Here is a 10,644-nt window from a genome sequence, read left to right on the forward strand (position 1 = left end):
AAGTCATATTTCTTTTAATATAATTGAAAAACTTTTATTCTGTATGTTAAATTAAACATCAGCCCTTGCAATATTCATCAATCAGTTAAAAATTATTATTAATGAAATAATCTTAAAGCTTATAGGTTGAAAGGTTTTTAAAGTTTGATCTTTTTAATATTCGAGCCAAAATACTAATCAGTTCCCCCAAAAAAACAGATGATAGAATCATTATCTTCCCAGGCTCAGTAAAATATACATTGGGTAAAACATAAACAAATCTTAAAAAAACAATTCAGCACAAAATTAAGCTTAGCAAGCATACATAATCGTTTACCGCATGTATTAGTTTTAATACTGATATTTTACTTAGTTCTTCCCCCGCATTTGCTCATTAAAATAAAACCTTTTAATTATGATTGGCTTTCATCCTCTTCGTGTTTATTGTAAAAATATATAACAATTTTTAAAGCACGTAATGTTGATATATTATTTTTAAAATGCTATACATTGATGCAAAAGATATACCATTTCTCGATTCATCTGGCGTTTTCACTTCTTTGCCAATGAATATTCCCAAATTATGTCTTTTTATAATATTTTTATAAATATTTTTTATTCGTTTGATTTTACGAAAATGCTTTATTTAATTTTACAAAAAATATCTTTTTATTGTATATTAGTCTATTTTACTAACATAATTTTTTCAAAAACTTCTATCAACATTATAGCTATTTTCGTGGATATATTTTTTTTTGTGATCCTATTCGGATATTCTCAAGCGGTTGTAACTTCATCTCTTTACCTTTTATACTCTGAAATTCGACAAAACATAATTTTAGAGGTATTCGAACCGTGAAATTATAAAAAAATTTTAAATGGAAATAAATTTTTTGAAGATTCATACATGTACAACACATTTTTTCATATAGAACTCGAGCATATTTCTTAAAAAAATTGTATAAGTAAAGCCTATTGTTCAATATAAATTTCAAAATTTATTTTAAAAAAATAGTATTATCTAGCTTGATTTGCGCTTATAAATATATTTTGTATTAAATCTAAAAATAGTTATAAAATGCGTGGTCACAATTTTTAAAAGAAAATACAGTAAAAACAACAACTAAAGATCAATTATATTCTTTAATTTATCTAAAAATCATTTCGCTCAATTTTTTGGCGATATTGTACTAGATTGATTTTTTAATCGCAGTTTAAACTCTTACATTCTATGGGTTTTAAATGCCTTAAGCCTCAAAAATTATATTTTATGATATATGAACCACAATTGTGATATCAAAACAAGCTTTGTCTGATCATATTAAAGCTTTAAATATGTATATGATTTCAGCAAATAAAATGAATGGTAATATCAAAGTATTTAACAAAGAATGCTGAAATCTATGTAAATTACATTTCAAATAAAAGAAAACCACTAAATTCTTAAGCAATTAGCGTCCATCCAATAAAACATAAATACCATCTTTGTAAAGTAGTTCTTACTACTGTAACATGTCTATAACAAAATATTTTAGAATACTAAGGTACTAAGTGCACAATAAATTTCAAGTCTAAAAAAAATGAAGGTAATATTGTGAAATACAATACATTGTCAAACATTGGAAATTATTAGTTCATTAGTTTTCGCAGACGACAGTAATTATTATTTGAATATAATTGCAAATTTATATCTTGATAACTATTTTAATCTATTTTTTTTCGATTGTACTATCGTATATTATATTATATTATATTATGCTATATAGTTGTTGATCTATAGACTTTTTCATTTTAAAGTGCCCAAACTTGTTTTATTTTTACATTAATTCACATTAAAACATTTTAAATTTGAGCAAGCAAAACTTTATACTGCTCTACAGAGCAGATTTACTCAATACTTCATAGAATTAATCTTCTTTACAGTATTCCTCAATATATCAATTTCTTTATATCTAAATTAGTAAGTAAGTTTCGCTTAATTTTGTAGTCAAAGCGCATTATTTTACTTAAGCCGGCTTTTATGCCAATTTATCTATGACTGGTGGTATTTTTTTATTTCACCCCTATAATTATGAGTTATGTTGCCATATGCATTCCAAATTTGTAAGATCAGTCATAAACTTTTCAAAAAAGTCTAATTTATGCTGTTTAAATATTCAGATAATATATTATCAATGTTTGTCGTTGCAATTTTATTGATATTTTAATTTCTTTTTTTTAAATCAATAATTCTATGACCTGCTATGCGCTAATTTAATTTAGGGATTTATACGCCCATTTTTACTTTCCACAGTTAATTTTTTATAATTTAATGCACCATGTGACCTATTTTTTTCTTATATTCTTTGTCGTGTAATTTTTATATCGTTCATAAAGGAAGATTTTAAACCATTAAAAAATATAACTATGTATTCTTGATATAATTCTTCTATATCTGACTGCTATGTTTCTACTTTAATATATATATCTTCACAGTGTTATCATTTGGACTTTCTCCAAAAAAAATATCTTGATCTTCTTTATCTTTAGATATTGCAATATATATTTATACACTATAGCCGTGTCAATAATGTGATTAAAATAGGCGCCAAAAGGTTTCAAAATAAGTTTAATATCTTTTGTGATCCACATTATGCCTTATTTTTACTTTTTATTAAATTTAATATGCTCTAATTTTTTAATTAATTTATAGTTTAAATCTCCTGTTTATATGAACCAGTGTTTTTTGTTCTTCAACTTCATTTTATATATCAGATCTTCTTTATTTTACCCTTTTCTGTATTCATACTATATTTAACAATAATTTTTTTATTCTTATATTAATTCAATGCAAATAGTTCGTAATGAGTTTCTTCTCTTTTTTCATAATATAATTTGTCTTAAAGTTTTAAATGAATGCATTATTCTATTATTACAACGTTGTGTAATCATTTATTTTAGAGTATATTGTTGATTTTTAGGTAATAACGCCTAGATGGTAGTACCCAGGTGATATTATATACTATTTAGCATATTAGAAATATTTTATTGTGGCTAATATTAGTTTTGATTTTATCCTACATTCTCAAATAATGCTAAATAGCTCTTGAGTAACTAAAGATAAATATATCATACATTCAATAGCTTCGTTAGGCACGTTAATCTCAATAATAGTTTTATTTTGACTAAATCTGGAAATTTTATTTTTGATTTCGATTTGGTTTTTTTTACTTTACCCAATGCATTCAAAAAATCAATTCTTTCTTTTGACCATATTGTTCAAGCTTTTAGACAGACTTAATAAATAATTGTAAGTTCTTACTTGACCTTTAAATTTAATTTACTACCAATTGCACCCATGAACTTATATATCCACAAAAAAAAATTATTTTTCCAACAATAACGAATAATTCATTTATTTATATGTTTTAATCTTACTGTTCAAAAAAACTTAGCTTATATCAGCGATCCTTGTTCATTGATGTTTTTAATTACGCTTTTCTTTATAATTTTTGCATCCACATTACTGTGAAATTAATTTCTCCTAAAAAATACACTTTTAATCCCCACTATCGTATTTATGTTATCGCTATAGTGAGAAGCTTTGCGAATTTTATTCTAACATATACATGCCAGAATTTCCTTAATTTATAATGTGTTTTAGTTGCTCTTTTATAAATCAACCTAACTGCATTTTTCAATTTTTAAAATATATCAATATTTTTATATTAGTAGAATATAATAACTGGAAATTTTTCTAGAAATATCTAATTCTGCATGAGAACTCAGATTATAAATTAATCAGGTTTTGTTATTATTTAATTCTTGGAATGAAAACAACAAATTTTTTTAGCAATCTTCGACATTCGATTCCCGCAGCATCTTATCAAACTAGATGCTTTCAGTATTTTTATCCACATTTTAGTCAAAATCCTAGAATTCGATTTTCATCAGCTCTTTTATGTAAATTAAATAGGCATCTAGTGCTAAGATATTTATGTAGAATCGAAATGATTATGCTCGTTTTTACTGCATATTTGTTAAATTTCGCATCTGAATTCTCTTCTTTTGAATTTATTGTAAAATCACAAGTAATCCAGTAATTTTAATTGATTTGATCTTTTCGTCGAACATATTTTCAACGCCTTTTATTATTATCACTAAAATCTAAATTTTAAAGTTATGATAAATCACTATTTCGCGTTTTTTTGGATGTTTTGGGAATTCAATTTATTGATATGTACATAAGATTTTGTTTTTTTAAGAATTGTTTTCAATGTTAGCACGTAGTAAGTTAATTAAACACATAAAGTCCATTTAAAAAAATATCATATGCTTGAAAAATAACTGTGGCCAGAACTTGCAACTAAGATTTATTTATACTTTCTTTTATTTGATTTGAAAATCAATTAATTATATTAGAATCTTTTATATCTTGATTTTTACCACCCTATTAAATTTAGAATATTTTAAATTGAATTCTATAAAAGTTGATTCCTATAGGTTTGTGTTTGTTGTCATTTTTTTACGTTTTATATTTTGCTTTTGTGATTTTAAGGTCGAATTTTCGAGAGGGTATCCAGGTACCACTTTTTATTATATGGATTTCATTTATTGTTTTTTTTTTACAATAAGAACAATTATATATTAAATCTATCGCTGTAAAAAAACTTTTCTTACTTGTTTAATTTGCCACTGTATGTGTTTAAAGTGTTTAAATTAGATTTCGTTCACTTTATAGAACTAGTGGTTACCAGATTTCTTATTTATATTTTTATTGTACTTTTCCCTATCTTTTTTACTGGATAGTGATCATTTTTGTGTTTTTTATTGTTTTTTTCTGATTTTCGGTTACAATTACTTGTATTTTATTGACTATTAAAGTATAAAATAAATTTTGCGCTGTCTTTTACAAAATAATCGCTTATTTTGCATTTAAAGTATCCTAGAATACTTCATGGTGTTTTTTACCTTGATTTTTTTGCTGGATTTTGCCCCTAATTATGCAATTCAGCTAGTATAAATAAATTTTTAAAAATACACCAAAGTTCACGTAGATATTTCAATATGCAAATTACGAAAAAATATTATTTAGACTCAGTTTTGGGCACGTTTAAATCTATGATAAGGTACATAAAAAAATAAAAATTAATTCGTAAAATCGGAAACAGTAATATCAAAATGACAATAAATATCCTTTTAGATGAATACGAAGTAATTTAATTTGATTTGGACTGAATTTTTATGATATTTAACTGCAGTTAAATATTTACAGTTATTAGAACATTAACAAAATCACAATCTCTGATATGTGCATATTGACTCTTATTTTTTTATTATATTGACCCACTTAAACTTTGTGACAACTAAAGTATTTGCTTATATTTCTCAAGTGAGGTGTGCTAAAAATCAATCAAAAGGTTCTATTATGTTTCAGTTTGCATTAAAATAATTCAAACAAAAATATGCTGGTTTTAAGCTATTTTTAGTCATGACAGTTTTTTTTTATTGCTAAAATATTTTTTGATTTATTGATAAAATATTTATAGTTAAGTTTTAAAATATTAATAGAAAAAAATAAGGTTTTAAGAAATTCCGACAAATGATATTATACGGTCAATTATTGAAAAAAATAGGACTATTCAACGCAATTTTATCGAGTAAGCCCAAAATTCTTTTTCATAACGCGACCTTAAACGTATGATCTCAATCATACTTACATATTTTATCTAGCTAGCCGTCTATTAAGAGAAATGAAATGCCTGTTTTATCAAATTATTTCTTTCTGTACTCTTATAAACATCTCAATATGACAGTTAAAATATGTATTGCGCAACCAAAATATCAAAATTGAATTTTTTATAATCTTTTTTCAAATTTTAGAACTGATTTTTCTGTACAATAAAAGAAAGTGATTTTCATAAGCTGTATGGGTGAAGAATTTTTTTAACAATAAATTATAAATTTATGGATGCTTTGTGCTATTAAGACTTAATTTAAACTATATAAAATTCGTATGCAATTTGGTTAAATTTACATAAAAAATTAAAATCTTAATTATGGTGATCTCACTGTAAATAATTTTTGTAAAAAATAAGGCTTGCTATTTTAAATAAAATTAATGTATTTTAGATCATATTATTATAATAAGTATCCGCTTAACACATAAAAAATATATAATACATACTTTTTTTATGGAATAAGCATTTTTTTTTGCAGAAAGTAAGTATACGCTAATAATGATATTTAGTCATTAAAATACCGCTGAAAATTAGATGTATGTTTTTTATGTGTTTCATATTATAATTCGAGGATATTTACAGTCAATTTCAATGCAAATATCTCAAAACTTATAATTTTTGCAATATCATAAATTTTTTATTGCAAAAAACATTTTTTATCATTTAATTTACTTTTTTTTAATTGATGTACTGAATTTAAAAACAGTAAAAATTTATTTTAAAATGATTATGAAATGATAATAAAAAAATATAAATCATTATATCTTCTTTTCTAAATATCTACTGTTTGTAGCAATACTATTGCAAATTTTCTGCATAATTATTCATGTTCTATATTTTATTTTTGTTTTCAGCATAAGTATCAATATTTCTTAGAAACGATATCCATCATATGAGATTTTTTTCTGCAATTTTAATGTGTTTGGTTTGCATGTTGCTTTAAACTCATTTATAATGAAGCAAAAAATTATATAAGCCTCTATATAGCAGGTTATATTGATACTTAGTGAAACAGATGTTAATTCTAATACTCTTCTATATCCTTATTTGAAAAATTATAATTAAAATGTCTTTTTTAACATTAATTTAATGCGCACGTATCCGCTTTCTTTAATTTTTCAATTAACATAAAATTTAATTATGTATAATCGTTATCCCACGCACTCTCGTCATGGCACATGCTATTTGTTTTTAACCACAAAATATGCGAAAATATATGGGCAAGACAAAAAAATCTATAACAATTTAATGTTTTCAAAACCCGTCGAGTTACTAATAATATTTAAAATATGCGTAATTTTATATATTTTAGTAAGAAAGTAGTCTTAACCTCAAATTCAAAAATTTAAATGCATTGTAATCTGTTTACATTTATTTTATCATGGAAAAAACCACAATATTTATGATGATTATAATATAGAAAAGGGCACTAAAATATCGTCAGAATTTATATAAATCTTGGGGCAGATATAGAAATAGAAAGTAAGGGCCATTGATTTTTTTATACTTATGTGACATATATTTAAATCATATTTGTTTATTTCAATATTGTTTTAATAATTTAAATTATCTATTAATTGATAATAGTCACTATTCATTCGTGCGTTTTGGGCAAAACGATATTATTTGATATATCTATGCCCGGAACAAACTGAAAAAAAAATTAAAATTATAAATCTAATTATAGTATAGTAAATCCACACAAAAATCTGATACTGTAGGCTATTAAGAAAAAAAATATATTTCTTGTGTAATTTAGTCTATGAAGCTAATTTCAGTCAGCAGCAATCAGATAAATTACATAAAAAAACGAATTATTCATTCCAAATCGCTATTAAAGTCCGTTAAAAACAGCCCAAAATGTTTTATAAAGATATAACTACAATCCATTCATATTTAAAAAATATATAAACATAGACATATTAAGATAAATTGAAAGAAATAGAACCATTATTTTCATCCTTATAGCATAAAAAATATTTTAAAGATTTTCTGAATAGCTAAAATAAAAATATGAAATTGAAAAGATATAAAAAAAATATATATTATACAATCTTATGTCTGTACTGAATAAGATAAATAAATTATTTTCTAATAAAATACCAATAATGACGTCTGGAAAAATCAAAAATGATTTTTTTGCTATAAATTATATGCTCGGCAAAAAAATAAAATAAAGTGGGGTGGGGTGGTATGTTAAACATATTTATTTTATAAGAAGCATTTAAAAATGAATGAAAATATAAAATTAATATGCAAAAGACAAAAACAAAATACAGGTTATGTTATATTAAACATGCAAAAAATACCAATGGATCACAATTATTTTATAAAACTATGCATCTAACAAACATTAAATAACTAATTAAAATCCTAAAATAGCAAAAAAAATAAGTCAGATAATTATAAAGCATGATTTTAATATTAAAACATAAAACAAAACACTAAAAAAATTTATAGTTAAAAAAAAATTATATTGTAAAATTTCAACAATTAAAATAGCCATTTAATTATATTGGAATTTTATAACAATAATATATGCCAGTAATTAATATAACATTCAAATTAATAATTAAAATTTAGGGAGAAATTTCAAAAATACACGAGGTACCTATCAAGCATAACAAAAATAATTATCATAATATGCCAGCATAGTTATTATCCGATTTTATGGTATAGATATACCGTTCATAGACCTATAAATATCCTAAAAAATTTTTCAATATATAAAATGATATAAGTATATAAAATATGTTTTTTGTGCACATATGTGTTTTTATTTTAAAAAATAGAAAAATAAATGGATTTTTACAGATAAAATATCAATCTTGATATTTTACTTTGCCAATGAATTACACAAAATGAACGTATGATATTCCGCGCACAAAAAAACGAAAAATAGCATCTATTTTAAAATATTTATTTGGCTGATCTGGATATTTATATAAAAACAAAGAAAAAATATAGATAAATGAAATTGTATTCAAAATGAATATAATTATAATAATAATGAAAACATGTTAAATATAAAAAGGTATATCATGAATTACCGAAATTTTATATGCCTTATATTTCTCTATTAGATTAAAAAGATGAAACTTTCACAGGAAAAAATATGCTCCGAAAATAGTCAAGTTTTAAATTATTTATCAATATTTTAATGTTCCTGTATATTTTTGGACAAAATTTATGCTATATTACATATGCAAGTCAAATTCCTCTGATGACTTTAGTAAAAAAAATATTTACAGTAATGATATCATAGTATTTGCACCTTTTCGCCAAAAAAAAAATTATTTTTTATGATAATTTTGTTTTCACACGTGAGCTCATATTACATATCAGATTCGAACCTACTATTAATGCCTATAAAAAAAATAAAGTATTCTCATGGAATTTTTCATGATAATTTCCAAAAATCATCCAAACCTACTTTATTTCTTTTAAGTAAAATTTATCAAAGAAATAAATTTTTATTGATGATTTTCTTCTATCTGTACATATTCGTTCGCATATTCTTATTTTCTACAGTATGTGAGGTAAGATAAGAAATAAACATGCAAATGATGAGTAAAGATTGACACTTTTATTGACGAGTTTTGTATTAGATAATTCAATTTTATTTATTATTCAACAAGATGGGTTTTAGATACAAAGAAGTTTAAGGTGAAGGAATAGCAGAAAAATTAAAGCAAATATTTTGAATTTATTATGGCACAATTTCGTTGTTAGTTCTATAAATTAATTCAATCAAAACTTTAGATTGAAAAATAGAACAGATTAAAATAAAAAACGTTATAGATTCGAGATTTTTAATTCGTTTTTAGCTATTTAAATTAATTCAAGCAAAACTTTAGATTGCAAAATAGAACATATTAAAATAATAAACGCTATAGATTCAAGTTTTTTAATTTCGTTTTATGTTTTTGAATTTGTTCAAGCAAAACTTAAGATTTATCCACAGAACTGGCTGTCTTTACTTATCTTCATACACATAATTTTTACAATTTCAATTAATATATCTTCTTCTTTCAAGAAAATTGATCAAGTATTTTATTATTTGTGCCCATGCTTCTTCTTTAGTTACCATTCCTGACTCAAAACCAAAAACTTAAATAATATACATAACTATTTAAAGTCATAATATCGCAACTACTTTTAATGCATGTATCAAATATTTATATATATACGCTTGCATTCTTAAATTTTTGTTATAATATCCAGTACAAAAACTGGTATCAGTGGGGTTCGAACCCACGCATCGTTCGATAATAGATCTTAAGTCCACCGCCTTAGACCACTCGGCCATGATACCTTAAAAAGGTGTTTTTTTATAGACATTTAAATGATGATATTATGAAAGCACCTTGCGCTATGTGCCGCAAATCATGGGCTGTACAAATTTTTAATGTAAAAGAGCCAACTATAAAAAATAGATAAAATAAGAGACTATACGCTGAAAAAAGAACAAAAAATCTTATATTGCGCACATGTCTATTATTTATGGCTTTGAAACGCTTTTTTTTGCTCACATTAAAAATATTTTTTTCTTTTCCCTTTTCATTTAATTTGTATAGAATGATGCCCTCTATAAAATTATCAAATCTTTCTTTAATTTTTACAAAACTAAAACTTCAATAAAGATAATCATTTGGTTTTCTCTTCAATAAACACAATACAAAAAAATTTTACATCGTTTAATTATACAATTATCGAATTACTATTATGTTTATTCATTTATGGGTTAATTTTCTTTTTATTAATTTTATATATTTAGACGTAGTCAGCCCATTGGGAACATTACACAACTCCTTGATACATCTTCCCCTAATCAATCTTCGTCGACTGCTCTTCTTCTCTTAAATGAGATGAGTTTAAGTGTCTTGCGGAGTGTGAGAGTATGCATGTATGCTTCTACTTCGTCTGTGATTTTTAACTCCTTAAC

At 23.8% G+C, this 10,644-nt stretch overlaps 1 non-coding gene across 1 annotated transcript; it reads right to left on the minus strand.

Annotated features, from left to right (window-relative positions):
* Positions 1-9,932: 9,932 nt before the first annotated feature.
* On the minus strand, positions 9,933-10,014 carry TRNAL-UAA (transfer RNA leucine (anticodon UAA)). Its single transcript has one exon. It is a non-coding gene; the product is annotated as a tRNA-Leu (tRNA).
* Positions 10,015-10,644: the final 630 nt, after the last annotated feature.

Source organism: Rhyacophila brunnea, unplaced genomic scaffold, assembly GCF_057557595.1.
Source record: "Rhyacophila brunnea isolate RB1 unplaced genomic scaffold, BYU_Rbru_1.0 scaffold_71, whole genome shotgun sequence".
NCBI classification, from domain to species: domain Eukaryota; kingdom Metazoa; phylum Arthropoda; class Insecta; order Trichoptera; family Rhyacophilidae; genus Rhyacophila; species Rhyacophila brunnea.